This window comes from Vulpes vulpes, chromosome 7 (genome assembly GCF_048418805.1).
Source record: "Vulpes vulpes isolate BD-2025 chromosome 7, VulVul3, whole genome shotgun sequence".
Taxonomy (NCBI): Eukaryota; Metazoa; Chordata; class Mammalia; order Carnivora; family Canidae; genus Vulpes; species Vulpes vulpes.
In genome coordinates, this window is record NC_132786.1 from 20,237,504 (window position 1) to 20,263,526 (window position 26,023).

The window sequence follows — 26,023 nt, forward strand, 5'->3', positions numbered from 1 at the left end:
GGTGGGACCACCCTCCTGGGGTTAGCCCCTCCCTAGAGAGAGTGAATAGCTCACCTGGGAGCAAGACTTTCAGATGCAAAACAGCCCCGGCACGCATGCACGCCCGACCGACCTCCTCCCCGTGCATTAATCACCCCGGGCAGCACCAGACAGCGAGGGGCACCGCTGCACCCAGAGCCTGCTGAAATGATGCCAACCAGCCAATCCCAAACCCACTTGCCCTGCCTCACCAGATCCTTCCAGCACAAACCACAATTGCCTACATTTGCCTACATTTTCCTCGCACACCTTGTGCCTCCTGACCCAGCCTGGGGCTTCTCTGCGTGGTCCCGCCTGGTGTGCTGAGCCTCCTATTTCTAGGGGTCTGTGAGGATGGAAACGCCTTCCTTCGCAACAGTCATCTTGGTGTCTCTATGTCTTCCCATACCTGATTGAAACAGAGCCTGGGTTACCTTCACACACTTCCCTGGGGAGTGTGCAAGCTGGCTGGGAAGAAAACAGATTAGGAGAAAATGAGCAGGAGAGGCACTCGGCTGGCTCACTCGGAGGAGTGGTTAAAAGCATGTGACTCTAGATCTCCACATTGTGAGTTCGAGCCCTACGCTGTTGGGGGATTACTTAAAAATATATTTTAAAATCTTCTTCATAAAGGGAGAAAATGTGTGTCCTCACTTCAGAAGCCTGCGATGCTCATTATTAAATAAAACTTACTAATGACTTAAGCTTGTCAGCAGTGGAGAAACTGCTTCAAAAGACAGTGAGCAGGTACTCAGGCGGAGGAGGAGTCTTCCTGGAAGAATCTGTTCTTTGATTCTATGACAGGATTTAGCTGGCAGATCTGTGGTTCAGGAAAGGGTGACAAATGTGAAGGGTAGAGTGGGACAGCCGTGGAGGAGGTATGCAGGATGCTTCGTGGGGAGAAAGGAACGCCACATGGCGTCCAAGGCTCATGAACAAAATGGCAACTGAGAGTTTGGGACTTCGGGAAACTCCTAATAGAGTTGGAAGTCTGTGGTTTTCTTAAGGTTTCTTTCTGCCCAGAGGGTACAGGCTGGTCACTGTTCACCCAAATAACACACCCATTCTGAGGCCCGAGGGATCAGAGGCATGGGTATGGGGCCAGGATCTCTCCGGGTACCAGTTATGCTGAACCTGAACCCTGTTTTCTTGCCTGCAGACTGAGCAACGTGTTACCTAAAGGACATCTGGGCCCTCTCAGACCTACACACAGACATTTTGTGACAACAGCTCAGATACAAACCATTTCTCTGAACCTCAGGTCTTCTTCTTCTGAGAAAATATTCTTAGGGAAAACACTCACTCTGCACATCTCCCAGGGCTGCTGTTGGGATAATGGACGAGCAAGCTTTTGGACAAAAACAAGTAGCAACTTGGGACATACAAGATAATTCTGGAAGCAGAGGGCTGTGCTAGTGTAAACTCACAGCTTAGCAAGAAGCTGGTGCCGTTTAGGGATGAGTGGAGCGCCACCACCCTGCAGCCAGCCCCCTGGCTGTGGTACGAGGGGTCGGCCAGAGACCCAGCCAATCACAATATTTTCTCCTGCTGGTTCTGGGACTAGCCTCGCTGGGTTAGCTAGGCTTGTTTTATTTTGTGCTTTATTCCAAAGTATACAAACAAACCCGAGGGAAAAAAAGCTAATTAGTTTTGCTTGGAATGCTGGAGATGCCAGAGAAATGGGCTTTGCCATCCAAAGCGTTCAAAGGCCTGCTGCACTTGGAGACAAGCGCCTGCAAATGACTTATAGTCTGTGAATGACTTTCTGCAATTCTGACTGCCAGTGATTCCATGTGTCAGGTACCTGGCATTATCTGTTAGAGACTGAGGAGCATAAACAACCCCACTCCAGCCTGCAAGCTACCAACCACGAATACAGTTATTGCTTTCACCTGCATCTATTCCCACTCCCCAATCCTCACTGCACCCTACGTCCCTGCTTCCTCTTCAGGCTTGCAGCTTTTCCACCTATTCCCCGTGGAGGGTGGAGGTCTGCTCTCCTGAAGGAGAGGCCCAGTGGACTGAGGACATTTGTACAGCCTAAGGCTGCTGTTGGTTCCATCTTTGGCCTTGAGAATATTCCTGCCTGTGGGACATCCCCTCTGACTCACCTGCCCTTCACTTATCAATCTTCCTAAACACTGCTTTCCGAGTATTGCCCTTGTACCCTCACCAGACCAAAAATGACCAAGCAAAAACAAAATAAAACAAAAACCAGAACACTAGCTCCATGCTACCTGCAGAACAAAGCCACATTCTGCAGTGAGCCACGGCTGCCCAATCTTCCAACTGCTCCAGCTTGCACAAAGCTGTTGCCCAGGGTCCTCATGGGCCCCTCAGCACCCCATTCCTGCACACTACTGACTCTGCCTGGTTTTGCATGCCTGGTTTTGTATCCCACAGTCCTCATGGGTCCCCCATCACTCTCAATAGGCTTTCCCAACATCTGTAAGTTATTACCCAGCCTCTCTCTCCTGGAATTGATTTCTTGAGTATATTTTTAGTGCTGGGTATTTACAAATGTCTCAACTTGCACAACAGGGAAATGGGTAAAATAATACTTTTTTTTTTTTTTTTAATCAACAAGGAAACTGGAGCTCAGAGAGGCTGAGTTGCCAAAATGACAGACACATCAGTTCCACCACCAGGATTTAATCACAAGTCCATCCCCTCTAGAGCCTGGCTGTGTTCCACACATTTAACAGGTTCACACCCACTCCCTTTTATTTACTTATTTATTTTTGCTTATCTGTATCTTCTGGTCTCTCTGTAGCACAGGCTATTGTTTGTTACTCGTGTAATTAAAAATAAGAGGGTATGCTCACTCTTGAAGTTGGAAGGTTCCCTTTTAGGGGGTCCGTCCTAAAAGGCAAGTGAAGGTTTAGGCACAGAGGTGGGCCATGCAACAGTGGGGAAGGCTCTGACGCCACCCAACATGCAGGAACGGGATTATCTCGTGTGCTCTGATGGAGTCATGCACTGCGGGGTAAGGAAATCACAGCAGTGACTTCAAAGACTACAAATAACATGGGAAATATGGCAAGGAAAACTCCACACTACCTCAGCTGTGCAAGTGCCACCGAAGACTAAAAACACACTCACACAGGGGAAGGAGGGTGCCCCTGCCTGCCTGCCATGGGTATCAGACCTGGGTTCGATTTCTGAGCATCCTAGGAATCCGGCACAGACCCTTTGCCAAATCCCATGCCATCTTCAGCCATGAGCCTAAACACCAAATGCTGCATGCCCACCTCATCTCCTGATGACAGCCACAGCTCTAACAGCAAAGGGACCCACAACCCCACATCCGTACTGGCCACGGTGCCAGGCCTGGGTATCACGCTAATCACAGAATCCTGCAGACCGACAGCAGCTGCTCAGCAAAGCCTTATCGCTCTCCTTTTGTTGGTGGCCAGCACTGCTGGCCCTGCACTCCCGGCAGCGATCCTGCGGCTGCCAGATCTATGCCTAGGGAAGCCAGAGACACTGAAACCAAGGGTTCCCTGGGCCCAGTGCCCGATTCCTGGCTGTACTGGCTGTGCTTGTATTTCGGCCCAGAAGGGGGGGCACAGCCTGGTGTTAGCATGGTGCTGGCTCAGCTGTCCACTGGAAACAGTGTCTGAGATGTCCTGGGTCGCGCAGGGGTGCCGACGGCTATGGTGTTTCCCTCTGGAATCCCATTCCTACAAACAGCCTGAGGCCAGCCTTCCTGACTCTATGAGCCCTCTGCAATACGTTGGGGCAGTCTGATAGCTTCTGAAGTATCCCAGCTGGGAATCAAGATGACAAAGACTACTCAGCATGTCCAACATCCTTATTAAAGTCTATACTGGAAGACTTGAGAATCAGCTCAAGAAACGTTTGAGCTCTTTTCCCTCGGAGGAGTACGTAGTGTTCAAGGTAAGTAAGTGCTGGCTCAGGCTGGCTCATAAGGGATGGCACAGGCTGTAGCACCTCTGCATAAACCCGCCAGAGATCCCCACCCCCCTACCCCCACCTCTCCCCCCTACCCCCACCCCTCCCCCTCCACGGCCCAAGGCAGCAGCAAGACTTCCCTTGAGCTACAGGAATAGGTTGTACCTATGGCCTAACATCGTCTGTGTGGGTCTGGCAAACTCTGGCATAAGAGTCCTTTCCTGGTGGTATGCCACCTGCTGGAGGGGGGTGGGGGGATACCCAGCCTCATTCACTTCCAGTGCTGGAGGCCGCCACACTTTACAAAGTAACCGGATGTCTGCCAGCTGAGCTTCCGGGGTCCCTCCCAGGAGGATCCCTCTAGCCACACAGAACCAGCAGCTCTGAACTATGCACATTTGCACACAACCCTCAAGCTCCCCTGCCCTGGTTCCAACGGAGGGGAGCTAAAACCAAACCCAACCCTGCCAAGGGTAACTAACTCTCCATCTTTCACAACCAAGTTCTGGACTCTCGAAGGTCTTCAGAGACTCAGACTACCTGATGGGGCTGCAGGTGTGGACACTCATCTCAGGCCTCCAACTCCCCGCAGCCTCCAGCGCAGGGCAGGTCCTGAGCCTCCCACTTGCAGAAGTGTTGTGTGTGTGCAGACTATGCATGTGTGCATGTGTGCATGCGTGTGTAGGAGCCCACTGCCTCCCCCGTTGTAGAGCTGCAGCTCTCAGCTCCGCTGACTAGTACACCAGCTCTAAATCCCAGGCAGCCCACCAGGAAGTGACCTGCCCCAGGCCAGGAGCTGGGTGCGGAGGGGGCCAGGATCCTGACCCCCCAAACTGATAGGGAAGGGCTGAGCCCTGCCTGCCAGAAAGCTCGCTGGGCTTGTTCACGTGGCCCCATGGTGACCTCTCCAGACTCGGTCTGAACAAGTCTTAGGTGTGGAAGGTACAGGGAACAGATGGTAGAAGAGGAAGGACTTGCCATCTGTGCTGGCAGCCAAAACGGTGATGCACACTGAGGGCGTAGGGGTGGATTGGGGGTAAATAGGACACACACACACGCACACACTCACATAAACATGCACACACGGGTATCTGCCTGCCGAAGCCCACATGGACCTCTCCTCTGCCAGGCTCCTCTCTGAGCCCACCCCAGCCCCAGGGGCTGCAAAGCCTCTCCCGTATCCCCTGCCCTAGCTCCTCCAGCGCCCATCATGTTAACTCCCAGGCCCACCCTATAGCTCTGAAGAGCACACACTGTCTTCACCACTGCACGGTCTCGGTCTCATCCAGGCCCATTGACTGGCCAAGGAGAATGCTCCTCAGATCCCAGGAGTGGGTGTCTACCGTCTGGGACTCGAGTGTCCTTGCCTTGCAAAGAAATCGCATGGCCCTTGGAAAGGCCCTCCTTTCCCTCTTTCATTTTCTTGCAGTCAAGAACAGGATGGGTTTGGGCCTCAATACAGGCCCCCCAGTCTGTCAGAGCCCCTGCAGCCCCCCACCCCCCCACCGGGTCTTGCTCTACCTCTTGGTGGTCCATCTCCTAACAAGGAACACTCCCAGGCTTGGGGAGTAGCCTGTAGCCTGTTGGGGCACCCAACTACAGAACACGAAACACAGGGGCCTCCAACCCCGGGAACTTGAGTCCTGGCTGGGAGGAGAATCATGGACACAAGGAACCACCAGGCTGAGGGCTGATGTGCCTCACGTGGTACAGACAGCAGCCTCCACAGAAGTTTCCAGGAGAGGCTGCACTGGAAGAAAGTTGTAAAAAAGACTTCCGTGAAAAAGAGCTTCATGAAAAGAGTAAGGCTGAGGGTTTGAGAGGTAAGCAGCAACAGGCTAAGAAAAACAGGCGTGGGACAGTCCCTGGATTTATGAGGCTCCCTCTTCGGTCCCTGGACATTCTGCCAATGGAAGGCTCACAACAACCAGGTCTCCCCTTTAAGCCCAGAGCCAGGTTCGGCGCACCCACAGCTGAATGCTGGCTGAGAGGCTGAGCTTGGCTGTATCACGCAGGTGCTCCAATTCTGAACGTCTGTGACCTAAAAGCGCCTCAAAGGCACCACTGAACAGAAGGCTCTGGGCCCAGGTGGCGAAAGCCAGGCTGCTGCCTAACACGCACCAGTCTTCCCAATTTAATTGAAACCAACACAAATCACACTGGGGCATAAAGCAATTTTTCCCTCCAGATTGCCCTTTCTAACCATGGCCCCAAGCATGTCCTCTCTGAGGCTGGACTCATCTTCCTGAGCACTCTGATGGGGAAGAGTCTTCACTCATCCTTTTAAACTGACACTACTGTTCTGTGGGTTCCAATTCCAGTCCTGCCGTCTGCTAGCACTGTGACCTTGGACAAGCACCGAATCTCTCTGTACCTCCATTTCCTCTTCTGTAAAATGAGATTAATAACAACCACACATACCCCACCGGGTTGCCGTATGTGATGTATATATGGAGAGACACACGCACATGTGCATGCATATACACACCTGTATTCTAAATACAGACAGACACAGCCTGGCATGTAGCATGGGCTGTGTGGGTGCTGGTCTGAGTTTTAAGGGGGTAAACAGGACCTGGGAACTGATGGAAACCAACAGCCTGGGAGGCAGTACAGCCCATTGTAATGACATGCGATGCAGGTGTGAAAAGGAGCCCTCTACCTGGCATCTCACACAACGATGAGACAGAGCCTCAAAGACTGCACCTCAGGACAAAGTAGGAAGGGGCAAAAGGTAATCAAAAGAAAGCTCTGAAAACACACACTTGCAACCACCTCTGGGACAGGTCTGGGGTTGGAGCAGAACTGGGGACATCCCACGGAAGTCTCTAGCAAAAGAAGCGGCAGAAGGGCCAGGAGAGGGCTTGGATACCGCCACCGCCGCCGCCTTGAATAGACCCACTGACCAGGGTTCAGCGAGCCTTACCCGGTACAAGCCCTACTGGAGCCAAACAGGAACCAGCGACAGGCCCTGCCCTGGAGAAGCTTTTGAGTCCCACTGCGGGAATAAGCCTGGAGCTCCAGAACATGCTCCTGTGATGAGCTCGACAGATAGGTGTCCAGTGTGCTCAGGGAGGAAGCATCACTTTGGGTTGAAGGCTCTGAGCTGAGGACCAGGGGGTGGGCCAGTGGGATGGGACCAGCTGGCCCCAGTTAGTGCTGGGGTGCCCTAGGACAGGGAGAGCCACCACACCGCAGAGCAGCTTCCTTTTTTCTCATAAATGGCTGTTGGGTGCGTGAAGAACAGTGAACCCACAACAGAAAAATTTCAGCCCTGATTTAAAAAAAACAAAACAAACCTTCTGCATCTATCAGCCGTGGGGAAGCTGAGCCTCTGCCAAGCACAGGGCCCCACTGTGGAACTCTAAGTGTCCTTAGGACACCTCAGGGGAAACTGGTTTTCAGCTCCCGCCACCCCCTTCCCCTCCCTCGCCCAGAGCAAGAGCTGGTTCTGCACCTCAGCTGCAGAACCTGCTCCCTGACCTCGTGTCACCTACAAGCAGGAGCCCAAGGCCTGAGCCGGGCACGCAGGTGGGGGTGCAGGTAGCCACCCACGTGGCCAGGTGTGGCCCCGGCACAGCACCTGCCTGCAGACATCCCCATGAAAGATGGAAGAACAGGAAGGCCCCCATCTCCAGGTTCGTTGCTAAAGGGATTCCATCTCAATGAACTCTTCTGAAAATCAAACGAACACAAAAACTGGAGCTAGAACTTTTCAAACATATTAACAATTTTAAAAGAAGTCTCTCTCAGAATGCATTATACCCTTCCTTACTCTCCTGGGTCGAAACGTGTCCTCTCCACCAAAAGTGACATCAGAGCCCTAACGCCCAGCACCTCTGAACGTGACCTTATTTGCAAAGGGGGTCTTTACAGAGGCAATCAAGTTACACTGAAGGCACCAGGGTGGCCCTGCTCCAACATGACTGATGTCCTTACAAATGCAGAAATGTGTGGGGGCGCCTGGGTAGCCCAGCAGGTTAAGCGTCTGCCTTCTGCTCAGGTCATGATCTCAGGGTCCTGGGATTGAGTCCCTGCATCAGGCTCCCTGCTCCTCGGAGAGCCTGCTTCTCTCCCTCTACCACTCTCCTTGCTTGTGCACTCTCGCTATATGTCAAATAAATAAAAACTTAAAAAACAAAAATAGGCAGAAATTTGGACACAGACACAGACATATACACAGGGAGGAGCCACGGGGAAGACTGGTGACTAGGACCTGAGGAGACAAGCCTGGGACAGATCCCCCCAAGGGCTGTCAGAGGGAGCACAGCCCTGCCTGCCCACACCTGCATTTCAGACTTTTCACGCCAGACCTGGGACATGATCAATCTCTGTGGCTCCAAGCCCCCCGGTTTGTGGTGCTCTGTTATATGCACCCCTGGAAACCAAGACGCTTGCTTTTTTTTTCCCCTTCGTTTCTCAACAGCTTTATTTTTTTTTAATTTTTTTATTTTTATCTATTTATGATAGTCACACACACACACAGAGAGAGAGAGGCAGAGACACAGACATAGGCAGAGGGAGAAGCAGGCTCCATGCACCGGGAGCCCGACGTGGGATTCGATCCTGGGTCTTCAGGATCGCGCCCCGGGCCAAAGGCAGGCGCCAAACCGCTGCACCACCCAGGGGTCCCTCTCAACAGCTTTATTAAGACAGAATTCACAAGCAGTAAGTTCATCCATTTCAAGTGCCTGATAAAATGGCTTTTGGTATATTCAAAGGGCTGTGCAGCCATGGCCACAACCAATTTTAGGACATTTTCATCACCCCAGAAAGAAGCCCCATGCCTGTTACTTCCATTTCCCTGTCTGCTCCCCAGCCCTCAGTAACCACTGAGCTACTTTCTGTGTGTGTTTCCAACTTTTCCTACAAATGGAATCATTCATCACGCGGTCTTTTTGAATGGCTTCTCACTTTCTTAACCGGAATAAGCCCAGGTATTTGAACATGAGTCTGTCCGTACCTTACCAGGGAAACCCGCTGGCTGGGGGATCAGAGTTTGAATCTGCTCCCTACTCTCTTGCTCCGTGACCATGTTTCTTCCCCTGTGGGGCTCAGAGTCCCCACCCCAAACCCCATCTGTGGAGGCTGCAGCTTCATTGGGGGTGAAGGGGTACAGTGACAATGCTCATATGGGCCTGCCAGCCCTGGTCTTATTCATTGTTAGCTCCCTTCTCATGCCTTGAAGCCTCATTGCCACTTTATTGAAGGAAGTTGTCATTTACTGCAGAGATGGCCCTGGGGGTACTGGGCAGGTAGGGCCTGGTGGGCCCTCCCATGGAATTTCCCAAATCTCTAAGCCTTCCTAGTAGCCAATAAAAAAAAAAAAATTATGTCGGGTAGCCCAGTGCCAGGTTCTGCACACAAATTACTGTTCTGATTCGACTCTTCCAGCCCCTTCCTCACTATCAGCTTCTAAAGACATTCTCGTTTTCAGACTTCTCATCCCCTGCCTGGTCTCAGAAGGAGCCACGGTGCGCAGTCAGGGAACCTGACCACCGTCCACAGGTCTGTGGCCAGCTCATCACCTGCATGCTAGTTGGTGTGTGGCGGGCTGGCCACCAGCTCTGTGATGGGGAACCTTCACCGTCTCCCCACAGCCCCACCAGCCCTGCTGACAAGGCAGAGAAGACCAACTCCCAGGTCGGTGGGGGGGGGGGGGGGGGGGGCTCCTAGCACCATCACTGGATTTAGTGACTAAGACAGGAGCCGTGGTGACAGGTGGGAGAGACAGGGCAGGTCGGCTGCAGGAAAGCTCTGTAACATTGACCTGCCTTGGTTTTTGAGCACTCACCATGTACGGGGCACAGCAGTGGGCACAGGGCCCTCTGCCACATACAGTCTGACCAGGGATCAGAACCAGAGGAGACGGGAGTCTGGGGCCGTCAGACTCTCAGTGGCCTCACCTGCCCCAGAAGCTTCACAACTCAAACTGTCAGAGACTGGGGAGGGAGGAGGCAACAAATGACACCTAAGTCTGCTGCTGCTCAAGCTTCCTCAGCCTGATCCTGGGGTCCTCCACCAGGGCTGGGCCCAGAAGCAGGCCCAGAGCCACTCCAGTGAGTGGGAGCTGGAAGGGAGGTCAAGTCAGCTCCTGGTGAAATCCTTTGTCTGATGTTCGGAACCTGGAGGGACCATCAGAAGCCCCAGGGGCACCGTTTCATCAAAACACAGATGCCCAGAGTTGTCCGCAGAGCTACTGTCTCAGAACTTCCGTGGCTGAGAACAGGACTTCAGGGGACCAAAATGCACCCTATTTAAGAACCTGTGGGGGCACCTGGGTGGCTCTGTGGTTGAGCATCTGCCTTTGGCTCAGTTTGTGATTCCAGGGTTTGGAATCGAGTCCCACATCAGGCTCCCCTCAGGGAGCCTGCTTCTCCTTCTGCCTATGTCTCTGCTTCTCTCTGTGTCTCACGAATAAAATCTTTTAAAAATCCTTAAAAGAAAAAAATAAAATAACCAGCACCTCGTGGTAGAGGCAAGTAAATATGCATGGTGGTTCATGGCATCATTTGTCCTCAAAATCAAAGGTGCCTTTGAGAAGGGAGCTACGAAGCCAGGAATGGGTGCTTTCCCTTTAAGAAGGAATCAGGTTTTGAATCAAGTAGACCAAGAAGCAATCACTTGGACTTTGGATGCTCAAGGACAGTGCAGTCAGTCGCCCTCACTCCAGAATGTTTCTAATATTCCCTGACTTAGAAGGCTTCTCAGCTGGAAGCTTCGTAATGGGCTCAGGTCAAAGGCCCCAGCGAGGGCTATACTTGCTCAGTGTCCTTCTGCCTGTCTCCTGCTATCCCCTCCCTCCCTACAGGCATCCCTCCTGCACACCCCAGCCCTAATGTCAGACCTGGCCATGGGCCACCTCCCAAGGGAAGGTTTGGAAGCTGTCCTGTGTTCCAAAACCGTCTCTTAACCCTCTGCAGCAAGGAGTCCCGAGAACAAACAGGCCACAGCTGCCCATGATGGACACATAGACTGGGAGAGGAATAAGTCTCGGTCATGTCTCCCCACTGAGATTTAGGGTCATGTGTTAACCCCAGCATCGCTCACTGATGCTCACGTCACTGCCTCCTCTCTTGCTCCCTACATAGCTCAGTGTGACCTGCTGCAGTTGCAAATGTTGTTTCTTTGGCTTATTCTGGCTTATTCCCCCCCCCGTTACACTATTTGAATCAAGTCTGGATCGAAGGGGCCTCTCTGAAAGGCAGCTCTGAACCCAAATACAACACGATTTAACAAATCCACTTTATGTTACTCCCAAATTTTTAATACTTTGTATGTTTTATGTCCTTTATGATATCTTGAGATAATGTGATGACAATCTTTCTGTAAATACTCATAACCCTTAATGTAGAGCCAGACACCAAACACTGCTTTCTCTTGACTGGGTTTAATCCAACAAACACATACTAGACCCTCATGGTGTACCAGGCACGCAAGTGACAAGGGCACACAGATGATAGGCTAAGTCTCGGCCCTGTAAGCAAGTCCTGGTTTGGGGTTAAGAATACATTCAAGACAGGTGTTCTTGCCTACAAGCCCAAAGCCTGTGTTCTCAGCCGTGTCTCTCTCTCGGGGGCTCTCCTCAGGCCCACCCTTTAACCAGGGATTAGGACAAACGGGTGAGGTCAGGGTATACCCAGAGTATAGACCCTGGAGCTTCAAATCCATGCCACTGCCTGCCAGGCCAAACTTCCTGCCCCCACCCCAGGACTCCTTCACTTCCCCTTCCTGCCCACAATTGCCTCCAAACAAAAATTAGTAACTAAGCAACTGCTATAACCTCGGCCAGTAGTTACAGTGACCGGAACGTCTTGGTTTGCCCAGGACCCATCAGATTTTAAAACAGAAAGTCCCACATTCCAAGAAATCCTTATAGTCCCTGGTGAACCCGGGCAGCCAGTCTGCCCAAGGGACAGAGGCTGCCTCCCTATGCCCCACCTCAGACCTCCCCACCCCGGAGGCCACGTGTACCTCTGTGCATCTGTCCACACCACTGGCCGGACCTCCCACACCCCTGCCCGCTTCCTCTCTGCCTCTCCTGACTTCCAGCCCTTTGGTGAAGGAGGAAACACCCTCCCACTTTTCCCTTCCTCTCTGTTTCATTTATTTAGTAAAAATTAGCGCTAATCATTGAATAAGAAGAGAGCCAGGGATCTGTGTTCCTCAGGAAAGAGTAATTACTATAAGTGAAAACAAAAGTTTTAAAGTGAAATTAAACCTAAATAAGAGGGTCCCCACGTCCCCGGGTATACGGAGGATGTCTAGAGGGATTCAGAATTCCTGTCACATTCTCCATTTAGCTCTTTTTCCTCCTCTGAACAAACCCACTTTTCATAAAATGTAGCTTTAGAGATAAACAAAACACACCACTGCAATTCCATTCTGCCTCTTGCTTTTTTAATGACTACATTCACTCCCCCCATTCACCGAGCAGTGTGTTCCCAGCCCTGTAGAGCCAATTTACAGCAGCTACTGTAGCCACAAAAGGCCATGTATATAGGGGTATCTGGGTGGCTCAGTGATTAAGCACCTGCCTTTGCCTCAGGGTATGATCCCAGGGTCCTGGGATCGAGTTCCGCATCGGGCTCCCCGCAGGGAGCCTGCTTCTCCCTCTGCCTGTGTTTCTGCCTCTCTCTGTGTGTCTCTCATGAATAAATAAATACAATCTTAAGAAAAGAAAAAGAAAGGCCATGTTTAAGCCAAAGGCCACTCGACTGTCCATGAGCCAACAGAAATGAGGATCAGAGATAGCTTAGGATGGGGAGCTGGAACCAGACAAACAGAGAAAGTGGGGGGTGAGGGGGGGAACACAGCAAAGTCAAGTCAGACGTTTGGCTCTAAACTGCCTGCGTCCCACTGGCTCTCAACCTCAGACACAAATCACCTGGGGAATTTAAAAAAACAACACAAAGCCCGGTACCTGGTCGCAGTTTCTAATTAAATTCTCCTGGGGAACAGCTGGGCACTTGGGCGTTTTAAATGCCCCTCAGGTGAGCCTGACATGCAGCCACGTTTGAGAAGCACAGCAGTAAAACCAAGAAAAATAAAACACGATGGGTTATAGTTGCCCATTTTACGCAAGAAGTGAATAGACCAGTTCCTGGGGAGAAGCATGGCTTTTCCTAACACACATTCCCGTAGACATTTCTTGAGCTGGTTTTGGGTAAAACCTGGATTACCATAGCGTTTTCTGGCATGGCTTCCAACACCAGACTGGGACATCCCTGAGGTGTCCCCAGGGGTCACGGGGCACTCATCCTGGTGCTGCTTCTCCCCGATGCTACTTGGAGCCTATGCCACGTGCCAGCCCCGTAGCAGATGCAATGAACCCTGCCTGACACCACTGTAGCTCCCCTGCTCATCCAGCCCAGAAAAATGCTGAAGCAGTGACCCAGGGCAACACGAGCCTGGGTTTCAAGTTCCACTTAGAACGGAGGGTGAATCTATGGGCACCACCACCTATTCACTCAACAAGTAGTAACAGGCCCCTGCTGCCCAGGAGGAGCTCCAGCCCTGATCCTTGGAATGAATGCAATTCCTTATCCATGGGTCTCCACGCTTTTGTGAGGAAGACCTGCATCTCCTTCCCATGGAGCCTTGAGACAGATCCCCAGGGTCAGAGTGGCTGTCTAGGGTTCCAGAGAAGAGGACAGTATCAGGATGGACAGCAAATCCCAGCTGAACAGGTGGGGGGTGGGGCTGTCCTTGATAGCAGGGCTGATACCCAACTCATGTGGCCTAGTACAGGTCCTAATGTACAAGAGTACATGCTCGACAAATATTTGTGGAAAGAGAGAATGAATAGTGCCTGAAAAAAACACAAATGACAGTGATAGAAAGAGGACAGTGATAGAAAGTCTGGTAAAGCAAAGGTAAGAGGGAAAAAGGGATTTTCTGCAGATTTAGGAAACATACAAACTGATGGGAAGCATATAAGCTTGTCTCATCTCTTCCTCATCTCTCTTAGGGCCTTCAGGCTCACGAGATGTCGGCATGCCACTGACCATACATGTGCTCACTGGGGGTGCCCTGTACACTCCAACACGTTGTGTGCTCTCTTGGACACGACAGCAAAAGCACAGGCAACAGAAACAGATAAATTGGGCTTCTGAAGAGTGAAAGGACAACCTTCAGGATGGAAGAAAACATTTTCAAGTCATGTATCTGATAAGAGATTTGCATCTAGAATATATAAAGAATTCTCCATCTCCATAGTGAAAAGACAACCCAGATATGTGCAGACATCTCTCCAAAGGACAATGTACAAATGGCCAAAAAGCCCAGGAAAAGATGCTAGACAACGCAGGGAAACGCAGCTCAAAACCACAAGGCAGCACACATTGCTCCCACTGGGACAGCCACAATAAAGATACACACAGGAACACATGCTGGTGAGGACGTGCCCAAGTTGGGAGCCATGTGGACCACTGTCCAGCAGCTCCTCAAAAGTTAACCACAAAGTGACGCCACTGGCCAGTGGCAATTCTGTTCCTGGGTATAAACCCAAGAGACATGAAAACACATATCTATCTACACAGACACTTGTACGAATGTCTACACTATTCATAGATCATTAGCACCTTCAAGGAAACTATTAACACTAGCACTATTACAAATAGTAATAGTGTAGACACTTGTACAATACATTACAAATAATGTACGCTACATTATTCCTAATAGGTGAAGGTAGAAGCTACCCCGGTGTCCTCTAACCGATGAACAGACAGACGAAGTAAGGTGTGTTCACACCATGGAATATTGTGAAGCCATAAAAAGGAATGAATTACTGATGGATCTACCACATGGGTAAACTTTATATACATTATGGTTAAGTGAATGAAGCCAGGAGCAAAGACCATATATCATACGGGTTCTATTTATAGGAATGTCTAGAACGGGGAAATCTGTAGCAGAGAGCCATGTCGTGGTTGCTTGGTCGGGGAGAGGGACAGGGAGGGCGTGAAAATATCCTCGGGTTGACTGCGGTGATGGTGGCACAGATCTGCGAATATCCTAAGAACCACTGAATCGTACCCTTTACACGGGGAGATTGTGGCTCTGTCAATTATATTCAATAAAGCTGTTTTAAAAAAACGTGTGTGAAAACCAGCAAAACAACAGCATAGCCACAACACTGAGACCCATTTGTCACCCATCGGACCGGTGAAAACAATGAAGTAGGACTATGCATTGTGTCAGTCCTAGTCATGCAGAAAGCAAGGAAGAAACAGGAAACCAAAACAAGCCTGAACGAGGAAGGGGTCTGGATGGTGTCTGGGAAGATGGGCTGTGATTATGGGAAAGGCACTGAGAAGATCTGTCTTTCCCTAAGGTCAGGGACTGGGTCTTCTCCTTACGTTACTATGTGGATTCTTTCAGGAGAGGTTTCCAGCAGAGAGAGCTGCTTGTGCAAAGACCTGGAGGCAAGAGGAGGCAAGAGGAGGCCAGAGGAGGCAAGAGGAGGCAGGAGGAGGCAGGAGGAGGCAGGTCTGCCCACGGCAGAGCTGTGGCCCATGTGGCTGAGGTCAGAAAGGTGGTGAAGCCGTATTCATCTGACTTCGGGTCACTGGAAAGATGAGGACTTGCACTCTGAACATGACAGGGGCCACTGAAGGTTCTATCAGGGAAGACAGTTGGGGGCGAAGATGGAAATGGCCTTCACTTCAGATTGGAACTGACCTAGGGGTGACGGGGAGGGAGAGGAGAAGTGGGCAGGAAGCCGTAATCATGGAAGAAAAAGGGGAGAAAACCAACGAGGTTCTGGGACAGGGGACCCCACAAGGTGACATACCCACATCTTCTGCTCCCCGCCGCCGTCCCAAAGCTTAGCGTGGGTCATGAGAGAAGCGGAAAATGGTTAATAATCATACAGAAATAGTCCATACGGAATTAAGATCAGAAGCTGTCCAGAGAAAGGAGGCAATCACAGGGTCAAGAGGGGAAGAGAAAACTTTAGAAGGTTTTAGGCTCAGTGCCACTCTGCCCACCTTGCTGGCAATGAGCTTTTAAGCATAAATACCTTTATCACTTCCCTTGAAGGTGCTAATGATCTATGAAGCACTATTTCTAGCTACCTTGCCTTGGAGGAAGGACCACCCACCTTCTGCAGGAGCCTTGGGCCCCATTCCCTGCAACCAAATAGACATGGTTTGTGGGTTGTTCACAGCAGCTGCTCCTGGCAAAGCAGGACCTAGGATAGGCCTTGATGAGAGCACGGCGGGTGTAAACGTCAGGAAGGGAGTCTCCGTGAAGGCTGGGGGCTCCAGGGACAAGCACGGGCCAAGGCAGGAGGGCACAAGGAACAGGAAATCCTACAACCTGAAGTCCACCTTTCTGCCCCTTCCAGGCGGCTCCTCCATTTCTAGAATCAACAATGGTGACTCACTAGACCTGAACCCAGTGGAGGAAGTCTGGAGGCCAACTCCTAACTGTATAGTGCGCTGGGCTGGTTTCGTGGGCTGCAGTGGACCCAATGTCCCCTGGACCTGGGCAACACCACAACTTGGCCAGGCTCGGGCCAGCTGGCCTCTGTCTGTCCCCTGTCTGTCCCTTCGGCGCACTCAGCCTGAGCCGCCTCAGGCTGTCACCTTGGTCTCAGGCAAGCACGTTTCCTGGACACGTCCCACTTGACTTAATTGGAGGCAAGGTCAACATGAAAAAGAGCAGGTTCTTCCAGGGCCAAGTCTGTAGACTTGCAGCCGCCAGATACATTAATCAGGCCATTTCCTAATCGTCTGGGAGTGGAACATGGTGTGCTCACATGCCCCCCACCCCGACCACCCAGGGCTCACCAGACCAAAATCTGCATAGGAAAACAGTTTTTTCCAGAATCAAAATAGCAGTAATTTTCTCAGTCAGAGCCAATTACAGAGACTGACCAGAAGACAGACAGACAGACAGAAGGAAAGAAGGGAAGGAAAGAAGGAAGGGAGGAAAAAAGGAAGGATGGATGGATCAAAGGAAGAAAGAAAGAAAAAGGAAAGAAGAAAAGAAAAGAAAAGAAAGAAAAGAGAAGAGAAGAGAAGAGAAAAGAAAAGAAAAGAAAAGAAAAGAAAAGAAAAGAAAAGAAAAGAAAGAAAAAAAAGATCAAGAAAGGAGACACCAAATGATGGTTGAGGGACCAGCAGTGCAGCACAGCAGAGTCATCGGACTGGGATTCACATGCAGGTTTGCCGCTAAGGAGTGGCCTGCAGCACAAATTCCCTGCCGCAGCAGCTCTTTGGGCCTCAGCTTCTCGCACCTGGAAAATTATGGTCCATGAATCTGTTACTTCTGCTCTTCCTCACTCAGCAAAGTTGTATTCGGCGTCGATGATGTAAAAGAACAGCAGCGTTTACAATTCCAAACGCTTTGGGCATACCTTCTCATGTCTGACGCTGTCCTGCTTTACGGTTTACCACATGCTTCACCTGCACCATTTATTCTTCAACGAGGGAACAAGGGTGGAAGAAACGCTGCCTTGTGCTTTGGTGACCACTCAGGGAGGCAGGCGATGGGAGACCTGGTCCTGACCCAATTGGCGTCCCCCCCTCCCCCAGCCCCCGACCTCCGAGGTGTCGTGCCCCAAGCTGCCCGTCACACCTGCAATGTCACTGGGCACAGAGAGTGGCTCGCACTCCAGGAACATCCCTGCGCAGAGCCTGTGACACTGTGCAGTCCAGGAAGCCAGGGCAGCGCAGGCTGAGCACACTCTCAGGAGCCCTGGGAAGCTGCCCGAGCCCAAGGGATCCTGGAAAACAGGGCAGGGTGAGTGGCTCAAGGGGGCCTGGGCTTCCCCCCAGTGAGGCATGTGGTGGCCAGGCACCTACCTTCTCTGAGCTTCGGGTCCTCACCTGTCACATACGAATATTAAGTTAGAGAACGTAAAGTGCCTAATAAGTGCAAGTGAACATGTGGCTTAGAGATTTGGGGTCAGAGCTATGAGTGTGGCTCCCAGCCCAGGAGGGGTGCTGTGGGGCCAGGCCTGTGGCACAGCGCAGCCATGGGGTTGGAGGGAGAGAAGGGGAGGGCAGCTTCCATCTGCCATTAATGCATCCCTAAAGCTCACTTACAAGCACTCTACGTACAAATCTTCTGATGCAACTCCTCGATCTTAGAATTCAGGTGTAGGTGCATCTTCTGGACAGAGAACAGGTAACCTATTGGATGCCCTTTGAGTCCAATTCTGGACAGCACTGTTGACCTGGCTCCATCTACATGGACAAGTCTGGTTGCATTCATGTAGGTTTAGGAGCCAACATACCATACCAATATACCAGTACATACAAGGAGATGTTTCCACATTTGTGCAAACACACAGGTGTGGACGCCAACATACATGTGTGTAAATTTATGTGTGCAATGCTCTGCTGCACCTACAGCTTTTTTTTTAAGATTTTTTTTTTTAATTTGAGAGAGAGAAAGAGAAAGAGGGAGCACATGAGCAGCAGGGAGAGGCAGAAGGAGAAGGAGAAGGAGAAGGAGAAGGAGGAGAAGGAGAAGGAGAAGGAGAAGGAGAAGGAGAAGGAGAAGGAGGAGAAGGAGGTTCCCCACCGAGCAGGGAGCCAGACTCTTGGACATGGGACTCAATCCCTGGACCCTGAGATCATGACCTGAGCCTTAGGCAGATGCTTCACCAAATGAACCACGCAGGTGTCCAATCTACAGCTTTTGATGCAGGTCCGTGCACACACACATGGTACACACAGACAATGGATGGGCCACCTGTCTAGAACCTAGAATAAACCATAAAGTTGGCATCTGAGGGATGCCTGGGTGGCTCAGTGGTTGAGCATCTGCCTTTGACTCAGGGCATGATCTCGGGGTCCTGGGATGGAGTCCCGCATCGGGCTCCCCACAGGGAACCTGCTTCTCCCTCTGCCTACATCTCTGCCTCTCTCTCTCTGTGTCTCTCATGAATAAATAAATAAAATCTTTAAAAAAAGAAAAGCTGGCATCTGAAAACAAATGGAACCCAAAAGCAGAGCCATATGTCATTTTGTTAAGTTCTGAAGCTTGCATACATCAGACACCACGTCCCAGCCCATGGGCTGCCCTGTGGAAGGACTGCGACCTGGAAAAGTCGCCCAGGTCAGGCTGAACTATGACACGGCTGTGGCTGTTGCTAGGTTTTCCGCATGTGTTGCCCTGTTGTTGTTCTCCCAAAAGTTTAATAAATTATGTCACCAAAAATAAAGAAATTTCTGGAGCAAAGTTGAAGCAATATCTCACTGGTGTGCTTCCAGAGAGAATGAATGGATTTGTCCTTCTCCTTCCAGGATCTGAGATCACACAACCCGTCTATCCACGTTGGGGTGAGGCCTCCCAAGGAAGCTTAGACTGGAGCGGGAGACCACTTATTGCCACACAATTAACAAGATAAATTCATAGAAATCAGCAGACTCAAGGTCAGGAAGATTTGGGCCCCATTCAAACATCAGACCAAAGCCAATGCTCTTTTTGATTAAGAGCAGATGGGAATCCACCCTCTTCATATCTGTCAGCTGAGGAGCTATGACCTAAGGCACTACCGCCCTCAGCATTGGGCCAGGGAGCCCAAGGGGAAGACATGAGACTCAGGCCTCAGGAGGCTCACAGGCGCCATCCAGAGCAGACCATGAAGGGGGCAGAAGTAAGCACAAGGAATCTCCAACCTGGGGCCTTGACTCCACATCTGGCCACAGACAGACTGGCTTCTCAGCCTTCAGATCCCAAGGCCTCATCCTGAACCTCAACTCTGGGTCGGGGTTCGGAGGTAGGCCAGGGAGGAAGCAAGCACAGAAACCAAGCCTTTTCCAAGGGCTTGGCAAGCACCAGCCCTACACCCTGTAGGATGGGGAGGCAAAGGGGTGTGGCGGGGCCATGGGAAAGCCAAGGTGGCTCCCCTCAGAGGCTGGCACTCAGGGCCACTGTCTGCTGGTGACCTCTGGGCCTCAGCTTACGCATCTGTAAAACGGGGAGATGCTACTAGGCTGTCCCTCACCTCTGACACCAGTCTAGCCTTTAGCTCCTGCGGTTCTGTGAGGTCGGTGGGCTTCCCAGAGGAGGCAGAGGAGGGCCAGCCATTTAACAGAGGGTCAGGCTTGGACGAGGCAAGAGGCCCTTCCATCTAGGGGAGGGTACCTAATCGGGTGGAGTTTTTTCCAACACCTCTCGTAGATTAGACAATTATTTTAAGTGCGCCATCCCCAGGAGTCTTTAAAACATGAAACACAGCAGACTAGAGCCTCCCACAGTGGCGGCCATGACGTAAGCACTACAGAAGTGTTAAGCCCTACTTCTTATCATCTCTACTGTAGGCCTCGGTGCAAACACCATAACCTCACCACGGAGCAGCATACTCGCAGCAGCACACGTAACGTGTGCATGTGGGGTCAATTGTGTCCATTCCACATGGGAATGCAAGCCCCCTGACTTAGGGGTTTCCAACAGTTTTGTTAACTGATATGCCCAGCATCTCAGACCGTGCCTGGCACCAGCCAGATGCCTGAGAAATATTTGTTTGGACAACTGGATCCATATCGTTTCACGAAAAGGCAAGTTCAGTGACCAAGAAGTAAGGGAAAAATAAAAGGAACAGGGGTTGTGGGGACATTTTTAGGTTTCTTTCTGCCTCCCCACCCTCCTTACCCAAAATGGTGTGACAGGGCAAGGGATCCAGCTGGGGGGTCAGAGGCCTTCCAGCTCCCCAGTGGTAGGGCTCCCCAACTCACCCGCTCCGCAGAACCACCAGCAACCCCTGGAGTCTGCTGCTCGGGGCCCCTCTGCCTTCATTCTGGGGCTAGGTTCTCCCACGAGCCGGGGGCCTGGCCAGCAGAGCAAAGATGGGAGGTCACCCCAGCAGAGGGCTATGAGGGGTCTCCGGAAAAGCCAGCCAGCTGCAGGCAGGGAGCAGTGAAGCCACAGTGGTGACAGTTCCCTCACAGATAACCTACTCTGATGCTTCCGTGTTTGTTATCACCGTTTACGGTGAGCCATCACTGGCTTTCCATTTCTGCTGGTCCTAGGATGTTTCTTTCTCTATCTTTTTTTTTAGGATTTTATTTATTTATTCATGAGAGACACACAGAGACAGAGACATAAGCAGAGGGAGAAGCAGGCTCCCTGTGAGAAGCCCAATGTGGGACTTGATCCCAGGACCCTGGGATCATGACCTGAGCCAAAGGCAGACGCTCAACCACTGAGCCACTCAGGTGCCCCCTAGGATGTTTAAGAATATTTAAGAGGGGTGCCTGGATGGCTCAGCTGGATAAGGGTGTGACTCTTGGTTTTGGCTCAGGCCATGATCTCAGGGTCATGAAATTGGACCCTGCGTCCAGCTCCCCACTCAGTGGGAAGTCTGCTCCAGAGTCTCTCCCTCCCTCCCTCCCTCCCTTTCTGTCTCTTCCTGCTCATCCCCCTCTCTCTCTCAAATAAACAAATCTTTAAAAAAAGATTTAAGTTAAAAAATTATACTTCGATAGGATACAAATCAAATTGTGCAGGTTCAATGAATGCAGTTTGGGACTAACCTGTCCCATGATCCTGCCTCTGTTTCCCTGAGGGGTCATTAATTAGGACATCAGAGGGAGATGGCATTTCTGCCGAGGTGTGAATACATGTGTGCGTGGATCTGCATGTGTGTGTGTATGTATGTGTGTAGCTGCATGCATGTGTGTATGTGTGTGCAACTGTGTGAGTATATGTACATACGTGCACTTCTGTGTGCAGCTGTGTGTGTGTGTATATGTATCTGCATGTGTGGAGCTGTGAGCATTCTTCCAATTTCTTTTTTTTTTTATTTTTTAAAAATTTTTATTTATTTATGATAGTCACAGAGAGAGAGAGAGAAAGGCAGAGACACAGGCAGAGGGAGAAGCAGGCTCCATGCACCGGGAGCCTGATGTGGGATTCGATCCCGGGTCTCCAGGATCGTGCCCTGGGCCAAAGGCAGGCGCCAAACCACTGCACCACCCAGGGATCCCTATTCTTCCAATTTCTTTGCAAAAATGAATCCTACTTTTATAATCACCACAGGTTTCAAGAAATAGTATGTACTAACACATTTTCCCTATTTGCACATTTCCAAAGTTTGGTCCGCGGGTGTTTCCATGACCGTTCTGTGAAACATGGTCATAGATGAGGAGGTCCACCAGAGCCCACCACTGGGAATAGGACCCAGCTGTTTTGCAAGGGAATTTGTGCTTTAATGACACAAATGTGAGTCCCTACCTGCTTATTAAATTTTTGTCTTGCAAAATCACCAAGGCTCTGATAGTAAAAGCGGGCATGGGTGTAAAATGTGGGGGAGAGGTCACAATGCAAAAAGCCTGTGCCTGCAGGGGGCTGCCTCTGAGAGAAGAACGGGTGGGATGGTTACGGAATTTCCCTGTGAAACCGCCGGGACCTTGCAGGAAGACTGTGTCCCTTGGCTGGGGCCTCTGGCTACCTGGTGTCACGCTGGGCACACCAGCAGTTGCGCTGTGCAGCCAGGCTGGGGCTGGCAGAAATATGCCTCCTTGGCAAAGCAACCAAGGGGAGCCCCTGACCTGTGGGTAATTCCCCCCTCAGCCAAGGGTCATGTGTGGTTAACTGGTAGGGGCAGGGGGCTGCCAGGGCGCAGAGGTGAGTTAGGTGAGCTGGTCTTAGGTGACTTTCTCTCCATTGTCAGCTCTGGTCCTTTTTTCAAGCCACATCGTCATGGGACAGTGGGCCCCCAGCACTTCCTGGCTGGCCTCTGTTCAGGAACTACTCTTTCTTAGGCCCTTAAAGCCTGAGACCCTGGTGGAACACTCTACCCAGGCTACACCCCCTCAATTGGTACCTTCCCATCTCCATCCCTGTCCAGGGGCCTTATCATCCTCTGAAGACTCAGATCCTCCAAAGGGACAATGAGCTAATGTGGTAAACTGAATGGGCTGGCCCTGCCCTCTCTCCACTCCCAGCAGATCCCCCCTCTTGCCCTGCATGGGAAGTCTTGCAAGTGGCTTTCCTTCTAGACACAAGGCTTCCTTCCTCTGGGGTTCCAGGTCAAGAGAAAAGGTGGTATGCACCCTCCCTTCCCCCCCACGTCACACCAGCAGGAACCCCTGCAGGCAGGTGACACTCACACAGGCCATCAACCAGCACCACAGATCTGGACTGCTCTTCTAGGCCAGCCGTTAACCATTTACCAGCTGCCCACTGGCCCTCTGACTGTGCTGCAAGGATGCACCCTACCTGCCCCCCGCCTGCCCCCATCCCGGGCTGTGAAGCCCAACTGCAAAGGCCAAGGCTTCAGAACACGACTTTTGTGCACCGACCAGGTGAAACCTTGGACAGACACCTTTCATTTTTTGATCATCACAAGATGAGAAAACAAAACTAAAGATAACAAATAACTTTTAAGCTCAAATTCAGTTTGCACACATCATCTCATGTCTCCTTCACATCCCATCCCAGGTGAAGAAGGGGCAGGGGCTGGTATAACCGCCCAGAGCTGGCCTAGGCAGGCCCGGGGCCCAGTTTCCTGCTCCCACGGAGCTCTTCCCAATAGCTTCTGCTCCTGAAGAAAAACTAATTACTGTTTAGGAAGTTGTTTGTGATCCCTGGTGGAAACAGGGTAGTTTAGCTGTGCTGAGGGCATGAAGCAAGCACGGGCACACTCTGCCGCCTTGGCATGCTCTCAGGCCTTGAGAGGCAAGCTGCCTAGGGAAAGGATTTCCTGATGAAGCGTCTTTGGAGAAAGTTCTGGCGGTCAGAGCACTCTCCCACCCTCGAGGCTCAGGCAGCGCTGGCAATACTCCAGTTTCCTTGAACTCATCTGCTAGCGTCCCACTGATCTCAGGAGACCAGAAGATGGGTGGGGCAGCCCGGGGTCAAAGCACTGCCTGCCTCAGTTTCTCTGGGTCTCTGTCTAGAGGGTCAGGAGAGCCAAAGACAGGGGATGAAGAGACACAAACCCTGCTGTATTCTCATCCTTGGGCGGCCCCTACACAGCACCACATGCAGCAGGGGGGCCTCAAACCACAGACACATATTCTCTCCCAGTCCTGGAGGCTGAAAGGCCCGAGTCAGGTGTCAGCAGAGCGCCCTCTGACACCTGCAGGGGACAACCCTCCCTTGGCTCTTCCAGCCTCGGGTGGTGGCAGTCTCTGCCTCATCCTCTCTGTAGTTGTGCTTCCCCTGCTCAAAAGGACACGGTCCTACTGGATGAGGGGCCCGCTTTGGCATCACAACCAATTCCATCGGCGGTGACCCTATTTCCAAATAAAGCCACAATCTCAGGTACCTCGATATATCTTTTGGGGGGACACGATCAGCGCACAGCGCCTACTACTGCTGGGCGTGACCAATCTGGGGAATCCCTCCATGCTCACACCCCAGTGCTCTATGGGTTTCCAGACGACTGTGCAGCTATCCCAAGAAGAGGCATCACTGGGCTGCAGGGTGCCCAGCCCCAGGACCCTGGGCCCTGGCCAGTACACAGGCCCCGGGTAAGAGCGCCAGTCAGGCCAAGACTCCTGGCACCACAGGCCAAGGGGACCCCAACACAGGCAGCTCAGTGACTCAGAATGAGGCAGGAGGGGAGCACAGAAATAAGCCACTGTTGTCGATACCGGGCACTTTGAACAATTACCCTGGGACAGTGCAGGTGAATCAGGCATGTCCGAGACAAACCAGGGACAGTCCCCTGACTCAGGGAGTTTCTCGACCATTTCATTGGAAGGCACCCTGCCGGAAGGTTTCTCCTGGAAGAAAATTCAACTTGCCTGTTTATTTAAATTGCAAAGTAGCTGACCAGAGAGAGCACATCGATTATTACTTCAACTGAGAAAGGGAAGAAATGAATCTCAGATGTAAAGGGACTGGTCCTGTGCTCTGCCTTGCAATCACCTGACATGGTGGATATTCCCTCTGTCTTACAGGTGGGAAGCTGAGGGCCAGAGTAGCAATTGTCCTCTCGGGATGAACCAGCCCAACGTCACAGCCAGTGGAGCCTGGATTTGAACTCATGTGCTTGGGTTCCCAAACCCTTTAATTTTCCCCAGCTCTTTCCACTCACCCCACCCACACTGTCCTGTGTCCAGGAAATAAAGCCCATCCCAGCCTGCACTGGCTGCCCACCTCCCCAGATTATCTGCCAGTGAAGCACAGGAGGGCACTGGATGCCAAGGAGAAGAGGGAAGCACTCTGACCCCTTCTCATGGAGCCTGACAATAATCTGATGGGACCCTGAGTCTGACAACAGCAAATCAGAAGTCCTCCATGAGCCAGTTTCTTGGCCTCCAGAGGCCATGACCTCCACCCGCTTCCATGCCAAGGAAGAGGTGGGGCTGCAGCCCGGGGGCCCCAGCGCCTCCAGCCTGATGGCCAGGACTTGTGCTAAACGCCTTCTCTTCTCTCTGCCCCAACGCCTTATTCTGAGAAACAAATGACTGACACTCTTCCTCCTGAGACAACCGTCATCCAGCAGATTTTTAATGGCCTAGGAGGGAAATATCACAAAACACATACTGAGCAAAGGGAGGGGGGAAACCACTCAGCAAAGGCCAGAGTTCAGCTTGGTTATGACAATCAATTGTGAAAAGCCAAACCCACAACTTTCCGGAGCGGGAGTGCGTCTTCCTGCTGACATAATGCGCTTGGGCACTTGGCTAAAAACAAGTTTTCCCCGTTTGAGGCTGGCACATTTGGGGCCTCTGCAAACAGGTCGCTTCTGCTTTTGCCAAAGCTAGCTTCCCCTTTTCTGGAAACTGCTCCCCCCCCACACACACACACTCTGAGTCCGCAAGGCAGCCTCCCGCTCCCTGGCTGGGCTCTGGGATGTGCATCACAAACAGTTCAGTTGTGGGCGAGTTGTTTTTCTCTGATGTAGATGTTTCTCTCCAAAGCCTGCTACAAGTGGAAATTTCCGTATTCCCCTGTTCAGCAGAAATTACAGGCTTCAGTTTCATCATCACTATCAAACCATTAACCATTAACCCTTGACACCTCGGGGGAGCCCTGGAGGAAACAGCCTGGGGCACATTCCTGGGGCTGGCAGCTGCAGAGGCTGGGAGGCCCCTTGTGCCAGGAGGACCAGAGGTACGAGCTTCTGGAGGCGGGGCGGGGGGCGGGGGGGGGGGGGCGGAGAAGCACTAGAAGCCTT

General features: G+C 51.7%; 1 protein-coding gene across 20 annotated transcripts in view; it reads right to left on the reverse strand.

Moving 5' to 3' along the window:
- The window catches only part of PRKAG2 (protein kinase AMP-activated non-catalytic subunit gamma 2), a 268,436-nt gene that overhangs the window by 220,929 nt on the left and 21,484 nt on the right, over window positions 1-26,023 (reverse strand). The window contains exon 1 of one of the 20 annotated variants that reach the window (XM_072763174.1): window positions 428-552. The exons of 15 other annotated variants lie outside the window; for them this stretch is intronic. The gene's annotated coding sequence lies outside the window, so the exon portion shown is untranslated. Of the gene's footprint in view, window positions 1-54; window positions 256-427; window positions 553-26,023 lie in introns of those variants that run through there. 4 more of the 20 variants (XM_072763169.1, XM_072763177.1, XM_072763165.1 and 1 more) reach the window with 4 other exon arrangements.